The sequence below is a fragment of the Ailuropoda melanoleuca genome, chromosome 9, assembly GCF_002007445.2.
Source record: "Ailuropoda melanoleuca isolate Jingjing chromosome 9, ASM200744v2, whole genome shotgun sequence".
NCBI classification, from domain to species: domain Eukaryota; kingdom Metazoa; phylum Chordata; class Mammalia; order Carnivora; family Ursidae; genus Ailuropoda; species Ailuropoda melanoleuca.
This window is the reverse complement of record NC_048226.1, coordinates 43170149-43183994: the sequence shown is the minus strand read 5'-3', so window position 1 is coordinate 43183994 and position 13846 is coordinate 43170149. Positions and strand designations below refer to the sequence as shown.

At 40.1% G+C, this 13846-nt stretch overlaps 1 protein-coding gene across 3 annotated transcripts in view; it reads left to right on the top strand.

Annotated features, from left to right (window-relative positions):
* The first annotated feature begins 13333 nt into the window (after positions 1–13333).
* NCOA2 (nuclear receptor coactivator 2) overlaps positions 13334–13846 on the top strand; it is a 286067-nt gene continuing 285554 nt past the window's right edge. For 2 of the 3 annotated variants that reach the window (XM_034668163.1, XM_034668161.1), the window contains exon 1: positions 13548–13846. The gene's annotated coding sequence lies outside the window, so the exon portion shown is untranslated. The other variant, XM_034668162.1, reaches the window with a different exon arrangement.

Below are 13846 nucleotides of genomic sequence, written 5' to 3'. Positions count from 1 at the left end.
CTTCACATGGGGTGTAGAGATTACTTAAATAAATAAAACTTAAAAAAAACCAACTTCTTAAAGAATTGCAAAAATGTTTGTACTTAAAATTTAACATATGAATAACCTAGTAAAAGTCAAGAAAAAGTCAGCAGTGAAATCAAGCCAAATGCACTAGAATTTGCTCAGTAAAGAATCTGGGTGTCTTGTTCTTTATGAAATCCTGCAAAATTCCTACAAATTCTACAAAAATCGTACAAATTTCAACTATAAAGAAATCCTGAAATTATGCCTGAGGGCTCTAAAACTTTTCAGCCTCTCACTGATAGCTCATTATGGACACTGATGGGAAGCATACCGAATAGAATACTCACTTCAGTGCTACAGATATATTATTCCACATTGCTGGTAGTATGTTTATAAATAATAGTAATTTATGAATAAGACTTTTTTTTTTTGCACTTACAACAAGTTTATTAAACCGCTGTATTGCTAATAAAGTACTAGGGTTTTGGTCACAAAAGAAAGCTGAGTTAGGCTGTTACAGCAACTGTTTCAGTGCTAGGTTTATTCTTTCACAAAATATTGTAAAGAGATAGTGCTCCTTGGCAAAGTAGTCCATGATGGCAGTTTTGGCAGAAGCAGTGCATGCAGGGGAGTCATATCCATATCCAGAGTGTCTAGTCCATTAAGAACAAAGGCTGCCTCTTCCATGATGGAAACGGTCAAATGGAATCAATCCACCACCAGGTGTCTGACTGATCACCTGGAAAAGGGTGCCATAGAGGAGACTCAGTATTGGTTGGTCTCTGCTGCTGGCTGATTGGGCACTCAGTGGGGGCCAGAGCCAGGTCAGCTTTGGTGAATGGAAGTCTATGTTGCCAAGATGGTCACATTGTTCATGAACCCACTGTGTGATGACAAAAGTCACTGGGTGAGAGGTGGACTGGTAGCCACAGAATGGGTCATCCTGTCCACTATTATGGTATTCCACATAGCATTGCTTCTGATCAAGGGACTCACTTCATGACAAATGAAGTGGGGTAACGGATCCACACTCATAAAATTTACTAGCTTTACCATGTTTCCCACCATCCTGATGCAGTTGGCTTTATAGAATAGTGATTCAGTTAGAGAACCAGGTAGGTGGCCATACCTTGCAGAACTGCCGCAAGGTTCTTCCGGGGTCTGTTTATGTTCGAAATTGGTGGCCAATGTACTGTGCTGTTTCTACCAGAGTCAGGATTGATGGGTCCAAGAATCAAGAGACAAAAATTGGATTGGCAGCACTTAAAACTAACCCAGGGACCCAGTAGAAAAATTTCTGCTTCCTGTTCTTGCGACCTTAAGTTCTGCTGGTCTAGAGGTCTTAGTTTCAGGGGCTCCTGGATGGCTCAGTCAGTTGAGTGTCTGCCTTCGGCTCAGGTCATGATCCCAGGGTCCTGGGATTGTGTCCCACATCGGGTTCTCTGCTCAGCGAAGAGCTTGCTTCTCCCTCTTCCTCTGCCTCTCCCCCAAACCCCTTTGTGCACTCTCTCTCTCAAGAATAAATAAAATCTTTTTTAAAAAATAGAAGTCTTAGTTCCAAAGGTAGGACTGCTTCCATCAGAGGACACAGCAATGATTACAGGGACTGGAAGTTTAGACTGCCATCTGGCCACTTTGGACTTCTCTTTCCTCTGAATTAACAGGCAAGGAAGGGAGTTACTGTGCTGGCTAACTCATTGATCCTGATTACCAAGGGCTAACTCATTGATCCTGATTACCAAGGGCAAATTGGGTGGCTTACCCTTAGGGCTTCACTTAGCACTATGCCCTGGATTAAAGTCAATGGAAAACTACAATGATTTAATTCTGGCAGGACTGTTAATGGCCCAGATTCTCCATGAATGAGGGTTTGGGACACCCTACTGGGTAAAGAACTATAATCAACCAATGTGCTTGCTGAGGGCAAAAAGAATATGGAATGGGTAGGAGAAGAAGGTAGTTATAATTATCAGTTACGACTGTGTGACCAGTTACAGAATGAAGACCGTAACTGTTACAAGTATTTTTCCTTATTTTGTTGTGAATATGCTGTGTGCGTACATGTGTATGTGGGCATGTATATATCTATCCATACATTTGTTTTCCTCCCTCTCTATTCCCTTATCATATAAGATGTATATGACTTTACGTCATCGTATTTAAGGATTGTTAACTTGACATTATAGTATTTAAGTTACCAGATATCAAGGAAAGGAGTGAACATGATCCAAAGACTTTGAACCTCTTCTAGGGAAAGAGCTAGTATGTTTTCAGTTGTACGCAGGGATAGTTGTATCATGTTAGGTGGAAGTATGACTTTGTTATTGTCTTTATTTGGAAATTAAGTATGGTTTAAGGAGATGGGTATGAAAATCAAGTTGATAAGCAGTAGACTGTGATGGTTAATTTTATGTGTCAGCTTGTTTAGGCTGTGGTGCCCAGTTGTTTGGTCAAACATCAGTCTAGATGTTGCTGTGAAAGTATTTTTTTAGATGTGATTAACATTTAATTCGGTGACTTTTAGTAAAGCAGATTACTTTCCATGATATGAATGCTCTACACCCAACCAGCTGAAGGCATTAGAAGACTGAGGTTTTCCAGGAGAGAAGGAACTCTGTCTCTAGACTGCCTGCAGACAAGACTGCAGCATCAACTCCTACTGGATTTCCCAGCCTGCTGGCCCACCCTGCAAATTTTGGATTTGCCACCTCTCGTAATTGCATGAGCCAATTCCTTCAAATAAATCCCCCTCACCTCTCTCTCAATCTCTCTTTCTGTCTCTCTTCTCTCTCTCTTTCTCTAGATATGTCAGTATTTCCTTTTTAGGGATTGCAATCATTGGTAATACCATAAAGAAAAAATATATTACGAATATCTATGAAGATGGGATTTAAAATGCAACCCAATTATTATAGAGTGAAGCCTCTGCTGTATTTGGTAAAATTTTGTCCTTTGTTATAATGCTGCCATAAACTGACACTGAGTCTTTGCAGTTAAGATGATAAATCAAAATTACTTGTTGGTAAAATAAACTTTGGTCTCAAAGTTATAATTTGCAAAAAGTTACGGCGGTAGCAGTGGGTGGGATGGCCCTTGTCACCTAACCAGTGCTCAGCAAAGTCAGGGCCATGTGCGTTGAAGAGGAGCTAGTCTTCAGGTTCTGATCACGCAACACTTCTACCCAATACTGCTTCATTATAATAAGGAAATATTTTAACCTTGATCGCTGGAACAAATTCCCCAAATTTATGTTCTGCAGCCCCTTTGTTTGCTGATTTCACTGAATTTTATAAAACATAAATATCATAGTCTAATGGTTTTCTTAGCCACATTTAATCATTCATTCAGCAAATATTTAAGGGCTTAGTATTTACATCCTTTGTAAAATCTATTAAGATAGCGGCCTTTGCCTGTTTTGTTCAGGGCTGGGTCTCCACTGCTGAGAATGATGGCCTTGCACAGAATAGGAACTCAATAAATTTGAGTTGGATTCATAAATGGAAAGAAGCATATCCAACACCACTGGTAATAATTTGTGCATTATCTCCTACACTTAGTGTCCACAGTTGTGAATATATGTGTCTTAGTTGTGAATATAGCAAGTTCTTAAATACCTATTAGCTGTGGCAAAACGGCTTTTACGGGAAACAAAGCTTTTGCGAAGTGCTTGACGTCTTAGGGGAAAAGGACAGGCCATCCTCATGGGCTTATTTGAAAAGTGTCTGGTTTCATTGGTTGGTTGTGAAACGGAATACGTTTTTCTCTAGCAACAAGGTTTTGCGAGGCGTTTAGGTTCTCTGAGCTGTGACGTCCCACCCAGGACTGCAGGGCTAAGAGCACGTTACCCTCATGCGCATGTGCTCGTTAAGCACGTCTAGAGTAACACGGGGGTCTTGGGGGTCTCGGGGGTCTCGGGGAATGAGAGAACGCGGCAGAGAGTACTCAAGCTCACCTGGGCTCGGCAGTTCATCTTCGGGATGGCAGCAGGGATTCGGAGCAAGGGAAGCAGTCGGCTCCAGAGAGGAGTAGGTCTCAGATGCGAAGAAATTGTGGGATCCTAAATGAAACCCCTAGTACGAGGGGGAAAGAAACCACTGAGTAGCCTACAACAGGAAGAAGGAAGAGGGAACAGGAGTGGGGAAAACGCGAGGCAGAGGCAGAAAGGGAAGGAAGTTCCAGTCAAACCAGAACTCTGCCAATCTTAGGTGGTTGGTTGGCCATGTATGAATCAGGGGACTGAATTTACTAGAAAGTACTGAGCGTATTAGAAAGTAATGGTTTATTTTAAAACTTAGTCTAAAGGAAAAACAAGATCTAAATATTAGCTTTTGTTATTTTGTGACAAAAGAATGTGCTTAAGTAAGATATTTATCATAGGAGGAATTTTTAAAAGTTGTTTTTATTAAATACCAAATATACATAGAATATTTTTAACATGTGTGACAGATGTTAAAAGCAATAAATATTCATATACCTACCACTCAGTTTAAAACTTAGACATTCATCATCTGACAGGTCTTAGGATGGAGCAAGAGAACAATTGCAATCTTTCAGGTAGTTGGGTGTCTAGAACTTCATAATCATCTTGGGGAAAAATGAAAAACAAAACAAGCCAAGAGCCTAGCCATTTAATCAAGGATGTCAAAACCTGACATTCATAAATAATAGACTAATTAAAATGTAACATTGATTGACCCTGTAAATGTTTTGAATAAAAACAGAGTTTTATATTTTAAAGCCTAAGAAATATTGCTAGAATGAGTCCTCTGTGGTGAGTAGGACTATTTGTCAAGTGATCCATGTTTACAAAGGCCTATTTCAAAAGAAGGACGAAGATGGTTCTTTCTAAGGAAAAAGAGCTGTTAGTCAGATGCGCTTTTTTTCTCGAAGACATTTTTCTGTCCTGGCTATAACTGAGCACTAACCTTTCCCCTCCAGACCTAGGATTTTGTAAGAATCTCACATTCTAACCAAAGGAGTCTTTTTTCCTCTGAGTGTACTTTTTAGCTCCCTAATACAGTATTCCTGAGCTGCGCAAGATCTTAAAAATGTAAGACTCGGGTAAGAAACAGAGTCCTAGATGCACTGAATACCTTGTCCAGAATATTTTCATGAAAAACTTCTGGAGTTGGGTAGTGGTGTGGTCGCACAACAATTTGCATGTACCTAATGCCACTGAATTGTACACTTAAAAATGGTTGAATTGGCAATTTTTTAAAAAATATTTTATTTATTTGACAGAGACAGCCAACAAGAGAGGGAACACAAGCAGGGGGAGTGGGAGAGGAAGAAGCAGGCCCCTAGCGGAGAAGCCTGATGTGGGGCTCGATCCCAGAATGCTGGGATCACGCCGTGAGCCGAAGGCAGACGCTTAACAACTGTGCCACCCAGGTGCCCCTGAATTGGCAATTTTTATGTTATATATATATTCCACCACAATAAAAAGATGTCAATCAACCAACAAAATGTCCAGGTCATACTGGTTATGGGTTCAGATGCTGGTCTAGAACCTGCTTCTCTAGTCTATGATCCCCATCAGCCTACCTGCATGACCTTCCACATTAAGTGAGATTAGGTCAACACCTGGTAGATCCACATACCCGCTCTTACTTACCGGAGCACGCGAGTTGTGATTCTTATATTGCACTTAATTTATTAGATTCTATTTCTAGTAGCTAACTTTACTTTGGAGTTATTCCAGAATAATGCAAGAAAGAGGAAAATTATAGGAAAAATGTCAGTACTTCATAAATTGATTATATTTGTACGTATGTTGCTTTATTTTATTCTTGTTTTTTTTCTTTACTCTTTGTACTTACACTAAAACCAAATAAACTTTATTGGCACCTGTACCTACTTACTTTATGTAAAGTAATATTTTAGGAGGTCACTGTGCTAAAACCCATGAAGGATATTAAGAAATCTAAAATCTGATCCCTGAGTTCAAGGAGCTTGCAGTCTAGTTAAGGAGACATCAGGAAATGCATACAATAATGCTTTTAAAACTGAAATAGAATATACATAGGCATGCATGTGTGTACCTTGAAAGAGCTGTACACAAGCCATTTCATGAAAGAATACCCATGTCACCTCCACTCGGATTAGGAATAGGATATTCTCAACATCCCCGAATCTCCCTCATGTGCTTTCCCAGGCGCCACCTACCCCTAGAAGGTGACAACTGTCTTGGTATCTGCCACTATAGGCTAGTTTTGTCTGTCTTTGACCTTAATGTAAATAACATCATACGGTGCTATTCTTTTGTAGCTGGTACCTTGTAGTCAAGATTATTTTTATATATGATTCACCCATGTCATTGCACGGAACTATAGTTTGTTCATTTTCATTTCAGTCTAGTATTACATTGAGCAAAAACACTATAATTTATTCATTCTCTTGTTGAGGAACTCTATTGGGTATATACTTAGGAGTGGAACTACTGGGTCGTAAAGCAGACATGCTCAGCTTTAATGGACATTGCCAAACAACTTTTCAATGTACATTTCAAGTTTTCATTTTCTTTTTTTTTTTTTTTAAAGATTTTATTTATTTATTTGACAGAGATAGAGACAGCCAGCGAGAGAGGGAACACAAGCAGGGGGAGTGGGAGAGGAAGAAGCAGGCTCACAGCGGAGGAGCCTGATGTGGGACTCGATCCCATAACGCCAGGATCACGCCCTGAGCCGAAGGCAGACGCCCAACCACTGTGCCACCCAGGCGCCCCTCCAGTTTTCATTTTCTAGTTGTTTTTAATATATAGAAATGTAAATGAATTTTGTGTATTAACCTTCCATCCTGGAGATCTTAAATTTAATTCTAATAGTTTGTTGATTCTTTTTGATTTTCTACATAAAAGTCAAGCCATTTGCATATCATGACAGTTTTACTTCTTCCTTAGCAATAGTTATACCTTTTTTGGCTAGAATGTCCTGTAAAATACTGAATATAGTAATAGTGGACATTCTGTCCCCGATTTTCTTTCCCAATCTGAGGAAGAAGCTGTAAATGTTTCACCATTGAGTTTGACACTTGTAGTTGGCTTTTTGTACCTCTACTTCCTTACATTGGGGAAATTCTCTAATCCCATTTCTTTAGATGCCAGTGGTATTTTGTTCAGGTATAATTTACAGACAGCTAAATGAACATATCCTAACCATAAAACTCAATAATTCTGACAAACCATTGTTAAAATGTAATAGTCACCCAGATCAATATTCTCTTAGGTAAATACTTAGGAGAGTACTGTTAAGTCATATGGTAAGTGTAAGCTTACCTTTAAAAGGAAGCACCACACTGTTTTCCAAAGTGGTTGTATAGTCCTGCCAGACTATAGAAAGTCTGAAAGAGAGTTCCAATTGTTCCACATTCTTGCCAATACTAGAAATTGTTGGCCTTTATAATTTTAGCCATTCTAGGGAGTATATAAGTGGTATCTCTTATTGTTTTAACTTGAGTTAGTTCCCTGATGACTAAGGACTTTGAGCATCTTTTCAAATGTTTATTTACCAATCACATATTTTTGTAAAGTGCCTTTTCAAGTCTCTGGTCCATTTTGTTATTGGGTTGTTTCTTTATTATTAATTTGGTAGTGTTCTTTACTTATTTTGGATACAGTTATTTTGCCTGATAGGTGTATTGCAAATATGTTCTCCTAATCTGTGGACTGTTTTTTCTTCCTAGTGGCATTTTTGATAAGAAGTTTATAATTTTAATGAAATGCCATTTATCATTTATTTTTCTTTTCTGGTTAGTGTCTTTCACGTCCTGTTGAAAAATCTTTGCCTACCCCAAAGTTGTAAAATATTTATTATCCCAATTTTCCCTGTAGGAGGTTTATAGTTTTAGCTTTAACATTTAAGTCTATGATCCAGCTTTAATTTATTCTTATGTATGGTGTCAGGTAGGAGTCAATATTCATTTTCTCTATACCGATATCTAGTTGTTCCCACGCTATTTATTGACAAGACTTTCCTTTCTCTATTGAATTTCTTTAATGACTTTGTAGAAAAATCAATTGTCTGTAAATATGAACATCTATTTCTGGACTCACTATTCTGTTCCATTGATCTATTTGTCTATTCTTACACCAATATCACACGGTTTTAATTATTGTAGCTCTATAGTGAGTTTTGAAATCAGTAGTGTAAGTTATCCAAACTGTTCTTCTTCAAGTTTGTCTTGGCTTTTCTTGATAATATGTATCTCCATATCCGTTTTAAAATTAGAATCTCAGTTTTCACTAGAGAGACCTGATGGGATTTTGATTGGGATTGCAATAAATTTATAGACCAATTTGGGAAGAGCTGACATCTTAGCAACATTGAGTTTACCCATCTCTCCTTTTAATTAGGCCTTTGTGAATTTTTTCAGCATACTTTTGGTTTCAGTATAGAGATCTTACATATCTTTTGTTAAATATATTCCTAAGTATTTGAAGTTTTTCATGCTTTTGTAAATATTTTTTTAAAATTTCATTTTCCAATCATTTCTTGCTAATATGTGGAAATACAATTGATTTCTGTATGTGGACCTTATATCCTGTGATCTTGCATTCATTTTAGTAGTTTATAGATTCCTTTGAAATTCATGTGTCCACAATCACATCATCAGTAAATAACGATGGTTTTACTTCCTTCCTTTTTATTTTCTTACCTTATTGCATTGGATAAAATTTGAAGAAAGGCTAAATAACTTGCTTCTTAAGGTCACAGAGTAAGTAAGAGCCAAGACTGAGACTCAGTCCGCCTGATTCCAGAACACCCTGGAATGAGTGAAGGTGTATTAAATATTTTGTTGCTGTTATTGCTTCAGAAGATATGGCTAGAAAAAAAACAGGGTCGTACTGAAGAATATAAGGTAAAGGATTTTAATTGTATTCTGTAGGCAAAGAAGGATTAAGTATTTTCAAGTGGAAAGTAATAGAATAAAAGTGGGACTATTAATCTTGTGACCATGTGCAGTAAGATTTGAAGGGAGCCCCTCATTCATTTATTCATTCATATCATGGTCATTTTTATTGAGCCTGTATTATGGTCTAGGAATTGTTATAGGTACTGAGGAAATAAAGGTGAAGACAATGTGTGTTCTAAAGTAGTAGAGATATTCAGTGATGGAGAACACAATCTTAGCACAATCTGTTAGTCATGCTGCAAAGTCAGCCCTATGATCTTGCATAAATTAATTTCTCTGAATCTCAGTTTTCTCACATGTAAAACAGGAATAATAAACATATAATGCCTACTTTGACTAGAAATAGTGGCAGCTGGGTGGCTTAGTCAGTTAAGCATCTGCCTTTGACTCAGATCATGATCCCAGGGCCCTGGGATCGAGCCCACATTGGGCTCCCTGCTTGGCAAGAAGCCTACTTCTCCCTCTGTCCCTCTCTCTGTACCTCCCTCTGCCCCTCCCCCTGCTCATGCTGTCTCTTTCTCTCTTAAATTAATAAATAAAATCTTTAAAAAAAAGAAATAAAGATATGTGAAATATGCTTGACCTCTATTAGACACATTTATAGGAGCTATACTATTCAAGGAATTTGGAAAGAGCAAACAATAATGAAACAGTTGAGCAAATAGTTGTTTTGTTCAATAATCAAATTGTCAAACCAATGTTTTAACTGATTCTCCCCTCCGATAATTACATTTTTAATAAAATGAACTAGAGGTTTTTGCTTTTGCAATTTGAAAGGAGACTGCACCAAACAGAGGTAACTGTGCTATGCACAGATATAGTCAACATAATAATATTCCTTTATGTCTCTATAAAGAGCTCGATAGTTAAAGTACATTAATTTACATTATTTTGAGTCTTGCAACAATTGTACAGATGAAGAAGCAGTTATTTAGTGACTTGTCTAAGGTCACATAGTAAGTAGCAAAGTACAACTCATATGTTTATTTGCTTATCTTCTATAGGTTTTTTTTTTTTACCATACCGTGTTACTTCTCATTATAGCATGATGCATGCTAGTAGTATTAATAATACAAAAATGGTATCGAAACTTCCATTTTTATATAGTTTAAGTATGAAGACAGTGAGTAGCTTGAAATTGAATGGGGAAGAGAGGCAGTCAAAATAGAAATTTCTTGCCCTGGGGCGCCTGCGTGGCTCATCGGTTAAGCCTCTGCCTCCGGCTCAGGTCATGATCACAGAGTCCCGGGAGCTTCAGGCTCTCCACTCAGCAGGGAGTCTGCTTCTCCCTTTCACTCTCCCTCTCTCTTTCAAATAAATAAATAAAATCTTAAAAAAAAAAGTAAAAAAAAAATATTTGAGAGAGAGCACAGAGGGAGAGTGAGTGGGAGAAGCAGACTTCCCCACCAAGCAGAGAACCCAATGTGGGGCTCAATCCCAGGACCCTGAGATCATGACCTGAGCCAAAGGCAGAGGCTTAACCGACTAAGCCACTTAAGCACCCATCTCTCTCTAAAATAAATAAATAAAATCTTAAAAAAAAATTTCTTGCCCTGTAGTATTCACATTGTTCTCATTTTTCTTAGGTATATTGTTAAATATATAAATAACGTTTTCCTTTGCTATTTTATACTGCATTTATAATTTGGCTGACTTTTTTTTTTTTTTTTTGGTTTGTCTACTTGCCTCATCCATTCATGGTCTCTCAAGTTTCTGCTTCTACTGAATTTCAATAATTTCCTTCCCCTTTATGATTTGTACCCACATTTTTAAAAAAAATTTTTAAAAATTTTTTTTAAAGATTTTATTTATTTATTTGACAGAGATAGAGACAGCCAGTGAGAGAGGGAACACAAGCAGGGGGAGTGGGAGAGGAAGAAGCAGGCTCATAGCGGAGGAGCCTGATGTGGGGCTTGATCCCATAATGCCAGGATCACGCCCTGAGCCGAAGGCAGACGCTTAACAGCTGTGCCACCCAGGCGCCCCTGTACCCACATTTTTTTACCCACATTTTTTTCCCCCTTATCGGGTTGTCCTCTGTTGGTCATATACCTAGTTCCTATATCTTTTTTTTTTTTTTTTGAGGTTTTATTTATTTGACAGAGAGAGACGGCCAGCGAGAGAGGGAACACAAGCAGGGGGAGTGGGAGAGGAAGAAGCAGGCTCCTAGCAGAGGAGCCTGATGTGGGGCTGGATCCCAGAACGCTGGGATCACGCCCTGAGCAAGAGGCAGATGCTTAATGAGTGCACCATCCAGGCGCCCCTCTTTTTTTTCTTTGCATCAACTCAACTTATTTACTGACTTTTCTTCCTTTCCATATATTATCACAGTGATAATTCACTAATGGCTAGTTTTTGTAACAATTATTCTGAGGCCTCACAGAAATCTAGTTCTATCAAAATACTGAGAACATTTTTTATAAACAGATTTTAAAAGCAAAATATTGGAGGGTCAGTTGGGGAAGGGGACATGGAGATTGGATGAGATACCATTGTTTAGGTTTTACAGATTCAGCTAAACAAAAAAACATTACGCGAGACCTTGTTAGGAGTATAATAAAAACTAGAACAAGACACGGTTGAGAGACCTGACTAGCTTACAATCTAGTGAAAGAGAAAGACTAATATATGAACAGCTCCAGTACAACACAGTATTATTAGACGGTAGCATGAAGTGCTTGAAGGAGACCAGAGAGCGGGTTACAGGATTCCTCCAGACTCCAGGCAACTGAGTAGCAGCTGAACATGGAACTTACTATGCTATGCTGTCAGATGTGTTTGTTTTATTTTGGTAGAGACAGTCGTGTATCAGTCGTGTATCTTGAGCACGTGGTAAGTTTTACTGAGAAATATGGAAATGCAATGGGGAGTCATTTATTTGCACAGATATCATGGGTGGTTTTTGACAGTGTGAAATATACTGTTGCAGAGGACTGATGGACTCCGGACTTTTGCCAAAAGGAAAGCAAGAAAGAGAATCTTTCCTTTATCACAGCTCAGTGTTAGGGGTAAGGACAGGAAAGAAAATCTGAGTCCAGCAATGTGACAGACCTCAGGTGACTACTTCCTCCATGTAGGAAGACTATGGACTAGTATTTGGTGGAAGAAGACAGTCCATTAGAAACCCTCCATTTCCTGTTTCTTCTCCCAAGTTTTTGGAGAGCTATGGGTTTTCAGGAAACATAATTCTGTTGTGCCAGGTAATTAAAATAATCTTTAAAAATTTACTAAATTAATACACAGTCAATGCAAACATTTTAAACACTGTCAAGTGTACAAAATAAAAGTGTAAGCACCCCATTACACACCCACTTATTATACTCCCTAGTGCTAACAACTTGTTGTAATAGCCTTCCATTTTCCATCTATAGTCTCACCCCCCAACATTTTCTTTCCCAAAATAAAATTGGTGGTATTCCCACAAATTTGAGGTTGAAGATATTAAAAGTGTGGGCTTTGGAGCCCGCCAAGACTGGGCTCAAATCCTCTCCAGCTTCCTGGCTGTATAACCCTAGGTAAATTATTTCTTTAAGTTTAAATTTTTGCGAAGGATAAAAATGGTAATTACCTTGTAAGGCTTGAGGATCAAAATCAGTAGCGTCTATAAATTACTCAGTAGTTCCAGACACACAGTGAGTGTTCAATAAACACTATTATTGTCTATGGCAAGTGACCTTTCTCCTAAGACTAGAAGTAAGGAAATTTGGTATGCAAATATTGTTCATTTTTTCCAAATAATTATATCTAAGTTGGGAAGAGCTTGCTTTCCCAAAACATAAAACTGATCCAAGTAATATTTAAGTGAGAATTCGCCTCGAATTTTTGGTGCAACTCTCCTGCACACCCCCAACCCCAACATCACTTTCTGACGTCTAGGAAGTGGACTTTCCATTAAAAAAACTTTTGTTGATTCATGTCGGGACGAGAACGCTCAACCAGGTTAGGTTTTACACACTGTGGGCACTTTTGTTTTATCAGGCGATTGCTGGGTGGCACCCCTTTCAGCTAGCCTCCCGCAGTCGCGCCCCTCCATCCCTTCGGAAGTTACGGCTGCAACAAGAGAAGCCAATCCAAGTAGGAGCGGAAGGAGACCTGATGGACGAGGGGCATCTCCTTGATGGACGAGAGGCACCTCCAGGACGCAGCAGCAGACGCGGGGCGTGTGAGGTGCGCCCTAGGGGCGCAGGCTACTGGCGGAGGGGCCCGGTCCGAGCGCCGGAGGGAGGCTCTTCCCCGGGCGAACCTGGCACTTGGCTTTCCCCGATCTTCGTCCGGGGCATCTTCCCCGCCGTCTGCAGCCCCAAGAACCCACTGCCTCCACTCTGCAGCCCCGGCCAGTCCCATCCTCTCGCTTTCTTTTTTGGCACTGCCCTTTGCCCTCCCATGGAGTCATCTGTTTACTCTCCCTTCACTTGCAGTCACCCATAGGTCACCCTCCCTTTGCCACAGTCACCCATTTTGTCCCCTTTCCCTTCTCCCCCTCACTCTTCACCTCTCCCCTGGTCGCCTTCTCAGAGGACTCTGCCGACGGAGATGCTGCGGACCCCGCGCCCAGGGTCTACTCCCCAGAGAACCCTCCGTCCACCTTTGCCCCCTCCCCGGGGGCGCGGGAGGCAAGTTTCCGCCCCGTCCTTTCCCCAGTGACAGGACTTGGCGGCGGCCACGGCCAGGGAGGCGGAGGGAGGGACGGTCTGGCTCCCGAGCCCCCTCCCCTGCTCGCGAGCTCGCGCGGTCTGTGTCTCTCTCCGCAAGTGCGGAGACGCGGAGGAGGAGGAGGAGGAGGGAGTTGGGGGAGGATCTCCATTGAAATAAACAACCAGGCAGCAGTTATTAACACGGGAACATGGCGGCCGCAGCCTCAGCCACAGCTTCGGCGGCGAAGGTCAGCGCCGACGGCAGCCGGCACCTGACGGCGTGACCGACCCGAGCC